Source organism: Montipora foliosa, chromosome 13, assembly GCF_036669935.1.
Source record: "Montipora foliosa isolate CH-2021 chromosome 13, ASM3666993v2, whole genome shotgun sequence".
Taxonomy (NCBI): Eukaryota; Metazoa; Cnidaria; class Anthozoa; order Scleractinia; family Acroporidae; genus Montipora; species Montipora foliosa.
In genome coordinates this window covers 10,575,511-10,588,721 of record NC_090881.1, presented here as the reverse complement: position 1 = coordinate 10,588,721, position 13,211 = coordinate 10,575,511, and the positions used below count along the sequence as shown (strand labels likewise).

General features: G+C 40.0%; 1 pseudogene; it reads left to right on the top strand.

The window, feature by feature from the left end:
• The first annotated feature begins 11,502 nt into the window (after window positions 1-11,502).
• Window positions 11,503-12,116, top strand: LOC137981685 (uncharacterized; annotated as a pseudogene).
• Window positions 12,117-13,211: the final 1,095 nt, after the last annotated feature.

The window sequence follows — 13,211 nt, the reverse complement described above, 5'->3', positions numbered from 1 at the left end:
TTTATCTTCCACGATACAAAACAAAGACAGGCTTTTAACATTTTAAACTAATCCCGGATCAGTGCATTCAGCAGCGACACAATCTGCTTAACACTTTCATGCACGTTACCAAATTCTAATCGAAAATCCCAGGCAACACTTGACAACACAGCCCGTTTGTAACATATTCAGCACAGATTTTTGTTCAGGCATATCGCTCCAACACATCATATTGTTCCTTTTTCAGTTCTAGGTTGGGATATTCTAATTTTGCTAAAGAAAATTGCATGCCATCGTGAAACAAATCCTCCACTCTCTTCGCCATTTTGGCGTTACGCCTACTCCTGCGCAATGGTGTTCATGACAAGAATCTTGTCATTCGAAACGGATTATCCCAGAGTCTCTCGTAACCCGACCCGCTGGTCAAGGGGAACGAAGACTCTGGGGACGAGATTGCGCCGAGTTAATAGAGAGCTTCAATTAGGCACAAGGCGTTTTTGAGCCATGGACGGAGACCACCAGTTTATATTTTGCATGTCAGGACAGTAGTCTCCCCCAAATATTAAACTCATCGTGTTCAATAGATATATGTTGTTCACCGGCTGTAATGTCCGTATAGGAAAAAAACTGTGCCCGAGGTCTTGAGTACGGCCCAAGGCTGGTTGTACATCTAATGCGTTAATTGTAGCATTTATCTCCTTTAAAAGAAGATTGCTTCAGGCTGTAAAAAGGACAGATGGAAAGGCGGACAAAACTTAATGGGGTAAGAATTGTAGAATATTTTACATCTAAGGGAGGGTTGTCCAATATACACGAACTGATAAGGCCCGTATAATGGCATATTCCATTTAGCACGACCCGTACGAGTCGTGCGACTCGTAAACCATTGTTTCACGTCCCGTTCACGGGTCGTATCTGTTTCGACAGTATTAGACAAGGATGTGTGTCGTTAGTAGCTGTTTCATATATACGGAGTTGTGTTTCTTTTGCAACGCGTAGCACAGCAAAGGCAAGCCCTGAGGGCCATCGATGTTCTTCATGTGTGCTGGATCTGCTCTTGCAATGCTGCGCGAGCACGAAGCTTTGAGAAGAACTCTTTTTGAGTGAATTTTTTTATTTATGCGATATTTTTAACGTTAATTTTGCAGAAATCATATAATTTATTCACCTAAAAGCCTTCATCTTATAGTAATACTTATTTAATTTTTGTTGGTGATTTTCTGGTGTTGTTATTTGGCTGCACATACATCAGCATCCTTCTCCTAAATCTAGACTTTTTCTCCATTATTTATCTGACCGCAAATGGGAAAAGGTAAACCACTTTTTTTGAAATACGAGAGGCATTGGCATCTACCGTAAAAGAGTGACCATATGTGACCACAGGAAACACATTCCGTTCAAAGGAATGCAGTCTCATGGAAAAGAGAATTGGGTGCTGCATTGTTCTGCTCTCATGGAGCAAACAATGCCAGAGGGGTGGTGATTCTAATTGGGAACAATTTTTATTGCGCAGTCGCACAGTCTTTTGTTGACATAAATGGTATATTTATTATACTGAAGGTACTTTTGTGCGGACAACCTGCTCTTTTAGTCAACATATCTGCTCCGAATCAAGACACTGAACTAGTTAGTTTTCATCGGTCGTTATTGCAAACCATTGTGAACAATAGTTTGTATGAGATTCAAAACATCATTGTGAGGGGAGACTTTAACTTTCCTTTTAATCTGATTATTGACAGGACAGGTGAAAGTAAAATAAGATCCCTAGACAATCTGTAATTAACACAATTGAGCATTTACAGTCAGAGCTTACTTTACATGATATTTGGCGAGTAAAGAATCCCACGAGACGCAGCTTTACTTGGAGTCAATTAGAACCTTTGATTTTTTTGTAGGCTTGACTATTGGCTTATTTCCAATTCCTTTTCCGATAACGTTAGCTATGTTGATATAATTTTTGCCATAAAAACTGACCACTCCGTAATAATAATAGAGTTAAAAGGTGTTGAAATTAAATTAAATCGTTGCCTTCTAAATGATCAAACAATACGCTGGTGAAATAAATTCTCTCTTACCCGTGACTTGGCTTCAAGAAGGGAAGCAAGATTTAAGCGATCACCGCTCTGTATGGGACTGGGTGAAATATATAATATAAGAAATATTCTAGACAATGTTCGATTAATAAAAGTAAGCTAACGAAAGCAGAAAAGCAGCGTTTAAACAAATAATGTCAAGAAGCCTCATTGGTTTTTCAAAATAACCCTTATCAGTTTTGAATGTCTTGAAAGAAAAAATGGAACAGCTGTATGAAAAAGAGGTTGAGAGTACATATCTAATCATTAGATCGCGAGCTAGGTAGCATGAACACGGAAAAAACAAAAAAAACCTCTAAATATTTCTTTAACTTAGAAAAACGCAATCTTATTAGAAAATACATTCAAAGGCTACGCCTAAGTCGAGTCATTACATCAGACCCCTTTAAAATCTTAGAAGCTAAGAGAAATTTCAATGAAAGCCTTTCAAATCTTAGAAGCTATTAAGAGAAATTTCTATGAAAGCCTTTATAACTGGACGTTCTTTCTGCCTTAAGGATTTACCTATACCAACACTTTTAAATGAATCTAGAAATTGCCTTGAATGCTTAATAAGTATTGAAGAGTGTACTAAGGTTCTGAACTCCTTGCAATATAAATAAGGTTCCCTGAAATGATGGTTTACCCATAGAATCTTGCAAGACTTTCTGGAACCTCTTGGGACCCCCTCTCTTGGGAGAACATTTAGTTGAATGCTGCAATGTGTCTTTTGAAAAAGGAATAATGAGCCCGTCACAAAACAGGCTGTCGTTACACTTATTGAGAAGAAAGACTAAGACCGCCTTTTGAATGTCGACGCAAAGATTGCCTCAAAAGTTACTGCACAGAGAATGAAACGCGTTTTGCCTAATTTAATTCGTAATAATCAGTCAGAGTATCTTACTGGCAGAAATATAAGTGAAAAATATACGCTCAATTCTCGATATAATGGAGTGTACAAAAGATAGGGAAGTTACCAGGTCTTTTATTATTTATCGATTTTGAGAGAGCTTTTGATAGTCTGCAATGGAAATTTCTTGAAAAGTGCTTGAACAGACTTGCTTTTGGGCTTGATTTTATACGATGGGTAAATATTTTCTAAAAGGATATTCAAAGCTGCGAAGTTTTTGCTCCCATTAGTTAGGCAGGGCGATCCCCTCTCTCCATATCTGATTGTGACTGCAGTTGAAACACGGACAATAGCTATCGGAAACCAAGAGAGTGTTAAAGGAATAACAATAAAGGGCTGGGTTTATAAAATAAACTGCTGCAGTTTGCTGATGTCCCAACTGCTGTCTTATCAGACTTGGATTCGGATAGAGCTTTGATTAAATTACTTGAACGTTTTGAGAAAGCTTCTGGGATAAAAATTAATGTCACGAATACGGAAGCAATGTGGGTTGGGTCCCTTCAGAACTGTGAAGATCAACCACTTGCGGTTAATTGGAAAACATTCGTCATTTTTTTTTAGGAATTGTTGTGATGTACAGCTTGTAGTTGACAAAAAAAACTTTAACCAAAGGTTAAAAAAAATGAGAACTTAATAATTGCCAATTCGTGGAAAGGTAAACATTATCAAAGCAGTTCGTCTTCTTGAACTGGTATATTCCAGCTTTGTATTTCTTTTTTTTTTTTTTTTCATGCCACGGAAAAGTCAAGAGCCAAGGGGGTCTTTTTCTATTTCCATATAATTATGAGCCAAATCAAGTATGCGTTTCAAAAGCCTTTTATCGAAAATTAGTAGTATGGTGGTCAAATGTAAGAGAACTTGAAGATCCCGACAACGTGTATAAATACGATGTGGAATAACAAAGACTAAGATAAAAATTGACGGTAGAAGTGTATTATATAAACTTATTATATCTCTCAGATAGTATGCGCGCTGTAATTGGCTAAATTAGCGGACCGTATTCTACAGTACGGCCCGCTGTACAGCCCGCTAAATTTAAAATTTCGACAAAACATCATCTAGCGAGTTTTTCATGTCATTTCTGTTGCATAAACTTGTACTGAAAACTGTTTGAATCTTGTAAGCAACTATTTCAAACTTAACAGCCAAGAAGATTTACTTTTTGGGATTTTGCCACGGCATTCTTTGTGGCAGTTAAACCTTCCGCTTCACTTTGACTAGTTTCCTTGCCCGCGCGCCGGTTAACCTCAGAGATATAATAAATATCTTACTAACCTCATTTTCTCGGTCCGTACTGTAAGTTACGGATCCTCGTTTTTTCCCGTACGGACCTCGAACTCGGTTAGTAAGAGGTATTTACTATATGGCTTTTGTTTGTGGCCGATATAACGCGCGCTCTGATTGGCTAATTGTGACTGAATTGTAGGGCATTTTTCTCTCGTAATGCCCACGGGCCGATTACGGGCTTGCAAAAACAAAGCCAAAGGTAATTAAAAAACTAATTTTTGTCTGAAAATTGTAGCGGGTGAGAATGAGTAACGAGGGGGAACACTCTGAGAGTGAATTTTATTACCCGGACGAGTACGAATTCTGGACAACGGTGATTTGACAGAAACAAATAATGAACGAGTTGGCGACAGAGAAAACGAAGGAAACAGCCAAGAAGAGGTTGAAACTTTTGTAAAGGAGCAAAAAAGTGAAAACACAACAAAAAAAACAGTCAGCGACATGAAAACATTTCATCGCTATTTGTCATTAATAAGCATGGGCGATAAAGAAATTTTGAACCTACCGGCTGATGACATTTTACATTTTCCACGAGGCCGTTGACATTTTTCTTTACGTATTGACTTTGGCCTTTGATTCTCAGAGATGTTGACAAAATTTTCCTTGTTGTGACGTGGCCCTAACCTTCTACACGACCTTTTCGCGGCTATAATAAATTGTGACGAAAATAAAGATTATTTTAGATCGAACGACGCGTCAGTTCACTTGATTTTTGCGATTTGAAACGATGAATGAACAGTGAAGCGCGCGCATCAAGGCCTCAGTTTGAGATTTCCCCGTAACGACCTCATTCTCGGTTATTAAGTAGTTAATAATATTTCGATAAGCATGTAAAATATACAAGTGATCTGCTGTCCAACATCGAGTCTTTTAAGATGTCAGACGTGCGGGTTTAACAAAATCAAATTTCCTAGTATGGACTGTTCTCAAGAAATCTGTTCCTTTCAGATTGCGGATAAACTTACCCAATTTTGGATTGAAGTAAGGTAGGACTGTTTTAGATGACATGGACTGACGTTTCGACAACCTGAGCGGAAGTCTTCTTCAGAGTCAAGTGATTTGTGCAACGTCCGTGGATACTTTGAGAACTCCGGTCGTAGATGTCAACTTAGTCGAAGACTAAACAATGATTGGTGCATTGTGATCCGTCAATGGGTGTAAGGTCTGTACTTGTATCGTAGAATACGTTGGGCAGTACTGTGATGGAGTGAATTAGAGTGATCTTTCTCTGTTGTTGATGTCGTCGATGAGTCGATTTTAGGGTGCGGGAAGATGTAGGCATCGGTTTATTGGTCTCTGTTGTAGGTTAGTAAACCAGCTTCCCAGTACGATCCGTTGGTAGTAGCTAGTGTTGTAATGTAACACGCTCCTATCAGTAAAAAGTGTTAAATTCTATCCTGTGCACGAATGACCTGCTATGTAAGATAGGATACATTTCCAATTGGAACTGCTCTTTTTGTCATTAGGCGCGACAGAAACTATATCCCATATAATGATTGCTTGTTCTTTTTCGAACGCTTTTTGAAATGAAGTTAATGACAACAATCTAAATATACTAAAGAGTTTCGGAGGTCTCTCGGTCGCTTATTGTGATATAAAACTAGGGCTATTAAAGGAGAAGTTGGATCTAATTAATTATATATGAATTCGTGGAAAATCATACTTGTGGAGTTGTAAAGGATTCAAACCTCCCTTAAAGCCACTTAAGGAAAGTTTTCATCAACAAATATAAGACAGAAAAACATATTTATTTCAAATTAAATTAAATGGACTTGTTAAAAAAAAATGGAAGAGATTTAAGGAAGTAAAATCATTTGTTAACTGGACTAGAAAGCTGTATTATTAAAATTTTTAGGTTAAGTAGGTATTGACATACAATACTCGTCACATTTGTTAGAACACCCACACCCGTTTCCCCCTTCCTTCAATGTTGATTTCCACAACTACTAGTAGTCGCCCGAAAAATTCTCACACAACATTGAATTTGGGGATGGGGGATGTGGTATAAGCTACGATCTTGTAACACGAAGATTCTTACCATTCGCTAAGTGTTCCAACTAAATATGTCTAGTATTGTAGGTATCAAAGAGGCTGAACATTTACGCACGCATGCGCTGACGGAATGTTTGAAGACGAGACGAGAAAAAAAATGCAGTACCTCCAGACGTGGCGCTGGAGCGTCGTACCAAACGAGTCATCCCGGGATTTCGACCCGTGCGATCGCTTTTGGACGCAGTTGGCCCTTCGCTGCTTTCTGCTACGGACCTCACCTCCCGATACGGCATTGAGGGAGGGATATGTCGGCCCCTAAACCATATGAGACAAATTCCACGCCTACTCACAACTCCAAACCGCCCTTGTCATTACAATTTAATGTAAGATTTCGATGGCTTATATATTCAAGAGAAAAGTCATTTTATCTGTCATATGGTAAGCACTGGAGTCGCATATTACAAAGTGCACGAATGCGCCCTGCCGAAGGTAACATACATGCATGCATAAAACTTTAGTTTATCTCGAATTTCAGAATAATATCTTCGAGACATTACAGCTAACATACATAATATATACAGATACATAACTAAATGTTAAATAATATTTAAAGATATATTATCAAAACGAAAAGCCGCCGTACAAAATCCGGCCCTGGATCAGTTTAAAACCAGTAAACTCAGTGGTATGCGAAAAATCAGGTAGCGCATTTCGCAACGTACTTAGCTAATACATAAGAAAAAGAACTAACACCATAACTGGTTGTTCTAGGTTTATTGAGGGCCAGAATGTAATTTCCACAAAGATCATGTGTAAGAAGAGAACGGGAGAGAAAACGTATTTTTCATATATGCAGGACAAGCCTTTTCTTTCAATAATATGAGGAAATTTTGAATGCGCTTATTGCATAGAGAGGTAGAGTTTGACTTAAGTGGTACGTAAGAGGACAGGTAATCGCAAATATAAATCTCATTACTCTCTTATTTACATTATACCGTTTCTTTGACAAGAAATTACTGAAGGCCAGGCCGAATTTCCTATGATAAAAAGTCTACGTTAACAGCACGCACCTTGGCTACTCCTTAGTATCCGCCTAGAAATCTTCTTCTCGCTACTTTTTCCTCCGCTTGCCTCCTCCACGCCCAAAAGGAATTCTGGGTAATTCGGTCGTTCCATGACAAGGGAATACCCCCCCCCCCCCCCCCCTCTCATTTTATAGATTTTCTTATGAGTGTGGAGCCACCCAGTCCTACCGGCAAAATACAGCATAGATTGAAGTTTTTAGCTTTCAAAACTTGCTCAAATTGTATCGGTAGGTCCTGGAATTCGTCCACAGAAAGGCCAGAGGGACGACTTCACTGGTGCTGTGAACCGGCATGTTTACAACAGAGCAATTTAGGCGTTCCAGTCTGCATGAAATCATCTCTCACCTCTGTCTCGAGAAGACCAGACACGCACGGTTCTTACGTTACGTTTATGCTATTTTTGAGAGGACAAAATTCATTGATACGTGTATGGCCAGGTTTTTTAGGGTTGCCAAGAAAAGAAAAATTTATCAGTTCCGTTTTCCGTGCTTATTCTGTTAAACGATTTTTATCCGTTTCTGAGGGAATTACTTGGCAAACAAACATCTTGAGATGTATATTAATACAGGGTAAGGGAATAAATAGAGAATCTCCACAGACGTTTAATTTTAAAAGAAAATCGCTTTTTTTTTTCTCGTTTACGCCATAATTTTACCCTAGTACATTATGATCGCAAACAAATTCTCTCTTTAATTATCTTAATTAAATTAAATCAAACAAGATTGTCGGGGGAGATTTGCAAACAAAAGCAAAACAGATTTTATCGACAAGTCTTCGTTGTTCGCTTTAAAAATGTCCTCCATCTACTCAGATTGTTCGTTTCACGAACTATTGAAAACGCCATGTGGGTCTAGTAGGGACGAACTTGCGAATGTTTTGCTATCAGAGCGCAACGCAGACATATCTGCCCATTTGGCTAGATGCCACTTGTCGAAGTGTAGTGACGTTACAGAGGTTAAACTGATCATTTCAAGAGCGAGAATCTAGCACTTGTCAAGCTCCCAACTGAAGGGATCGACCATCTGCCCAGGCACAGACATCTACTGGGACGATTTTGGCGTGGTCTGAGATCCTGCCAATACCCTGACCACACAGAAAAAAATGCAAGTGTGAAGGGCAGCCACGTCATTACATTCCAAATGGCCGACGAAATAAAGCTTATTTTTCAAAGAAATGCTGCTGTCGGATCACGTAAGTACACTTTGGCCTCGGTTAATTCTTGTGGCGAGTCCCGTTTAGCCCTAATACCAGTGTTATTCAGGCTTCAGCTGTTGTTGTTGTTTTTCATTGGTGTATACCTAAAACTAAAATGTACTTCTTTTTACTGTCTAGCAACCAATACCAACTATATACTCTCCGTTGTTTTCGTTTTTTACTAGCCTGAATGGCAAACAATATTGGAGAATATAAAACAAGTGCTGGGCTGCACGTAACATAGTGTGAACTCCTCCGCATATTTTGTCCCTTTCTGAGTCTTTCTACCACCATTCAGGAATAGTTTCCTGTTATTTATCGTAGGCATTGTTGTTATTATTCACACACAGCTATGCACCACTTGCCGTAAGAAGCATGCTGAGCGACTGGCGGCAACTGGATGGCAGAGCTCTGCTAAAGTCTTGTCTAACCAGGAAGAAGCGGATACTGGGAGGTTTGTTATTATTGCGTTCGAGGTCCTAGACCACGGAAGCGGCTAATTTAGTGCCAAGTCGCATGCTGAGTGCTAGCAGTTAAGGCAAAGATCACTCAGTTTGCGTGGACCCTTTTTCTATCATGATGCATAAGACATTGAATGATATGACACCAGAATTTCTGCAATCGAGGTTTGTTTATGGTGACAATCAAAGTGCTTATCATTTAAGGAATACTGAAAACAAATTAGTTCGTCCACAACCGCACCCTGATTATTTGAAGAGAAGTTTTTCGTGCAGAGAAATAGTTAAGCAGGCCATTCTGGAATGTTGAAGAAAATATAAAGGATTAAATTAAAGGAAATGTACTATAATAATTATTTAACTGCAGTAAATCTCTAATGTGACCTGCCTAACTGATGAATTGAGATGATTTTCATTTTCCGATATGGCACTAAGAAGTCCTCTTGCAAAATTTACATACTGACCCCCTTCAACCCAGACCTAAACAAACATAGTTCCTCCGTCTTTGCAAATGGAAAATAGCCTTGAACCCCCTTGTCTCTCACCTCCCCTCTACATAAACCGGTCCCTTAATGCCCCTCTTTAGTAATACAGTTAACATGTTTTATAAACCGCGCCTATACCTCACGGTAAAATAGATAATATTTCGATCCTCCAGAGTTGCTAAAGCTGAAGCAAGAACAGCCATACGAGCAAATGCTGCTGAAATGCAGACAACGCCATTTCGCCAGTTCCCCACGCCTGCCTCGAACCCACATTCCAGTCTTTAATTGTTGGAGTCCTGTCTTGATTCCTGAAGTAACCTCCAGTCATAGACCTGAATTAGGGAGCACCTATAACGCTGCAATGGACGAGGTTGCAAGAAATATTCCTTGGGAAAGAAAACCTCTAAAATCTCAGCTTGTCTCATGGGAAAAATGTACTTCAGAACAGCGACAGTGCTTCATCGAAAAGGCCATAGTAGACTCCATGCATGTGTGCGAAGTGATAGCCCCAAACTACGGGAAGGTGCTTTTTAATGCCATGGCCACCTTAGGAGAAATGGATGACGTACCAGAAGCCAATGATGTGCTCAAGGCCTTGATGAGCGCTTACAAGAATGCTAAAAGCCAAATCACCAAGACTCAAATTCTCAGCCTATATGCGTACAAGTATTCGGTGAGCACACTGAAGAAACTTCACGCACCATATGGAAAACTGTCTACACGTCAGATACAGAGGGCGCGGTGTCATGCAAGAGCGATGGGTCCAGGCTTGGCTCTTGAGGAGAAGAAATACCATCGTGTCCGCATTGATATGAGCAAAGTTGATCATTTCGTTGAGTTTATTAATCGCCCGTACTTTATTAGGATGTATCCTACGGAACTAAGTTACTTAAGCTAGACAGTGACCAGACAATGGAGATGCCAAACGTTGTCCGTACAGTAACTCGTTCTACAACGATTAGTCAGTACATGCAGTTCTGTCAGGAGGAGAGATTTGAACCTCTAAGTCGCACTACCCTCTTCAAGATTCTGGAAGTAGGACAAGCTTCGCAGCGAAAGTCTTCACAAGGCCTCGACAATACGGCCGCCGATGCCTCTGCAGGTTTCCATAAAAATGAATCGATAGTCGATGATCTAGAGAAAAGAGGGATGGACAGGCAATGGTGCACTGAAATGAAGGAAAGGCTAAGGAATGGGAAATGCTATTTGAAAACCAATTTTATTGTTCATTGCAATCCTGAAGAAGCCTTTTGTCCTGATCATTGTCGCAAGTTCGCACATAGTGACGAACAAGATCCTGACTTCCAAGAGAAATGCTCCTCTCAACACACAGAAAGCTGCAGTGACTGCCAAGACCTTCGAAACGCATTCGATGAAGTCGAAGATAGAATTCAAAGTGCCCTGTGGATTCCTTACAGCAATGAACAACGAGAAGATCTGCTATACGACTTCAAGCTGGCAAAGGCAGATATCTTGCACTGGAAGGCGAATGTTGTTCGTTCTGTTAACCAAGAAGCGGCAAAGCAAGATCAATTGAAGATGATAAGTGTGAATCCAACTTTTTGTGCGCTGATAATAATGGATTGGGCGATGAAGTTTCTTCAGCTTTGATATCGAGAAAAACAGTCCGACTGGTTCGGTAAGAGAGGATTGAGTTGGCACATATCGACGGTAATCACAGGCGATCTTGACGTCAGTGGAAAGCTGGAGATGCAATAATATGCCAATCTGTTTGATGCATGCCAACAGGATTGGTTCGCTGTATGTTCTATTCTAGAAAACACATTAGGAGAACTTAACGCCAAGAAGCCTCACATCGCCCAAGTTTATTTGAGATCAGATGAAGCTGGTTGCTACCATAATAGTTCTCTAATCGCTGCAGCAAGGAGCGTTGGTGAACAGGTTGGTGTTGACGTTTGTCGCTTTGATTTTTCTGAACCGCAATATGGCAAAGACGTTTGTGATCGGATCTTGTGACCTATGAAAACATGCATCCGCCGTTTATGCGACGAAGGACACGACATTCTGACTGCGGGGGACATGAGAAGTGCACAATCTGAACGACCAGTGAAGGGTACCTCCGCGTGTGTTTGTGAGGTTGACAAAGCGAAGTTAACCCTAGAAGTGAACAAAATAGATGGTTTCAGCAAACTGCATAACATCCAGATTGACGACGTGTGGAAGTCCTACAGAATTGGGCGTGGCAAGGAAATCTCACTCGACCAGCTGGTGACAAAAGATCAAGGGGACACCTGTCTCATAGTTAAGGAAGAGTTTTCCCTTTTCATAATTCACGTGTATACCAAAGCAGAGATTCTGTGGCGGAGGATATAGATGAAAGCAATCGTCATCAAGATTTGCACAATTCGGACATTGAAATTTTTGAATGTTTGGAGTCTTGGTGTGAGAAGAGTTTTCAGCTGTTTTCAGAACTTGAAGCGAATTTAGATGTAGGGGATCACTGCGTTGAGGCTGAAAGACAGTCAGAAACGCTTTACGATACGATTCGTAGAGATTGGGTGGAGAGATTTACCAAAACAGTCAACATCACTGAAGATGAACCTTGCGAACTTGTCCACCAGAGTAAAAGTGAACCGGCGCCCACCTGTCACAAAATTCCTTTTTCTTTAATTCTTTGTTTCGTTAGTTCATAGTTTATTCCGCTCGTGTTAATTACTTAGTGTTAATTTCGTATCGTAGTCTAACGCAATTAGTACATTAGAGAATAGTTTGTCAGTCTATTTGTTCTTTTAAGTCTCCATTGTGGAGATGCTTTTGTAACTATTGGTTCGTTAGGGTCGTGTTTTAACAATAGGTTTGTCAATAAGTGTTAATGTGGAGTGCATTGTTATGTAAAGATATAAATGTGAGTAGCGTTTTGTAAAGGCGGGTGGAAAAAGGTCAGTTGACGAGAAGACTGCTAGGAGAAGGAAAGCCGGAGAGAAGTCAAAGTGGAAAGGTGAAAGTTTAAAGAAAGTGGAAAAGAGAAACACTGCCAAGAGTCATTGGTGGGAGCCGACCGCGAAATTCCCAGACAAAACTCCTTTGTCAGCGGTGGCAAATATATTTATAGTGGAAGTTTTTGGAGGAAAAGTTCGGCGACGAAAGTGAGAGTCTTGTGGACTGACAGAAGACGTGACTACGTTCGTTGGTTTGCTGAAAGTGGAAGTGGATGGTTGTAGGATTAGCCGGTTGGACTTACAAGAACCTTGAGAAGGCACGAAGGCTGACGAAGAACTGGACTTATTGTCTGTAAATATTAAAGTAAAGTATTTAGTTCATTTTGTATTGTCGTTTAAGTATATATTAGCATTAAGTAAATCTAAGTAAGATTAGTTCATTTAGAGATAGTAACTGTCGTAACTGTTTTACTTGTAGTTAACTTTTATCTTTAATTAAAGTCGTACGCGTTTACTAAAAATTTATGCTGTGTTTCGGGTTTGTGGGAAGGGGTGTGAAATACGTTATTTTACCCTTAGTTTTCTCTTATTTTCTCCTCGCTATCTCGCGAGACCCAGGGGATCGCGAACCGTCACGCCACCACGAGCTGTGTTATTATGGGCTGGGCCTAACCAAGCAACGAGCGAGATCAACTATATTCCCCGAGAAAGTTAAAAACTACCTGACGGCAAAGTCTGACCTCGGAGAACAGTCAGGGCTAAAAGCTGACCCTCAGCAAGTTTCCAATGATAATATATAAAAAATTGATCAGTATCAAGAGCTTAACCCCCGAGTCAAGTCAAAAAAAA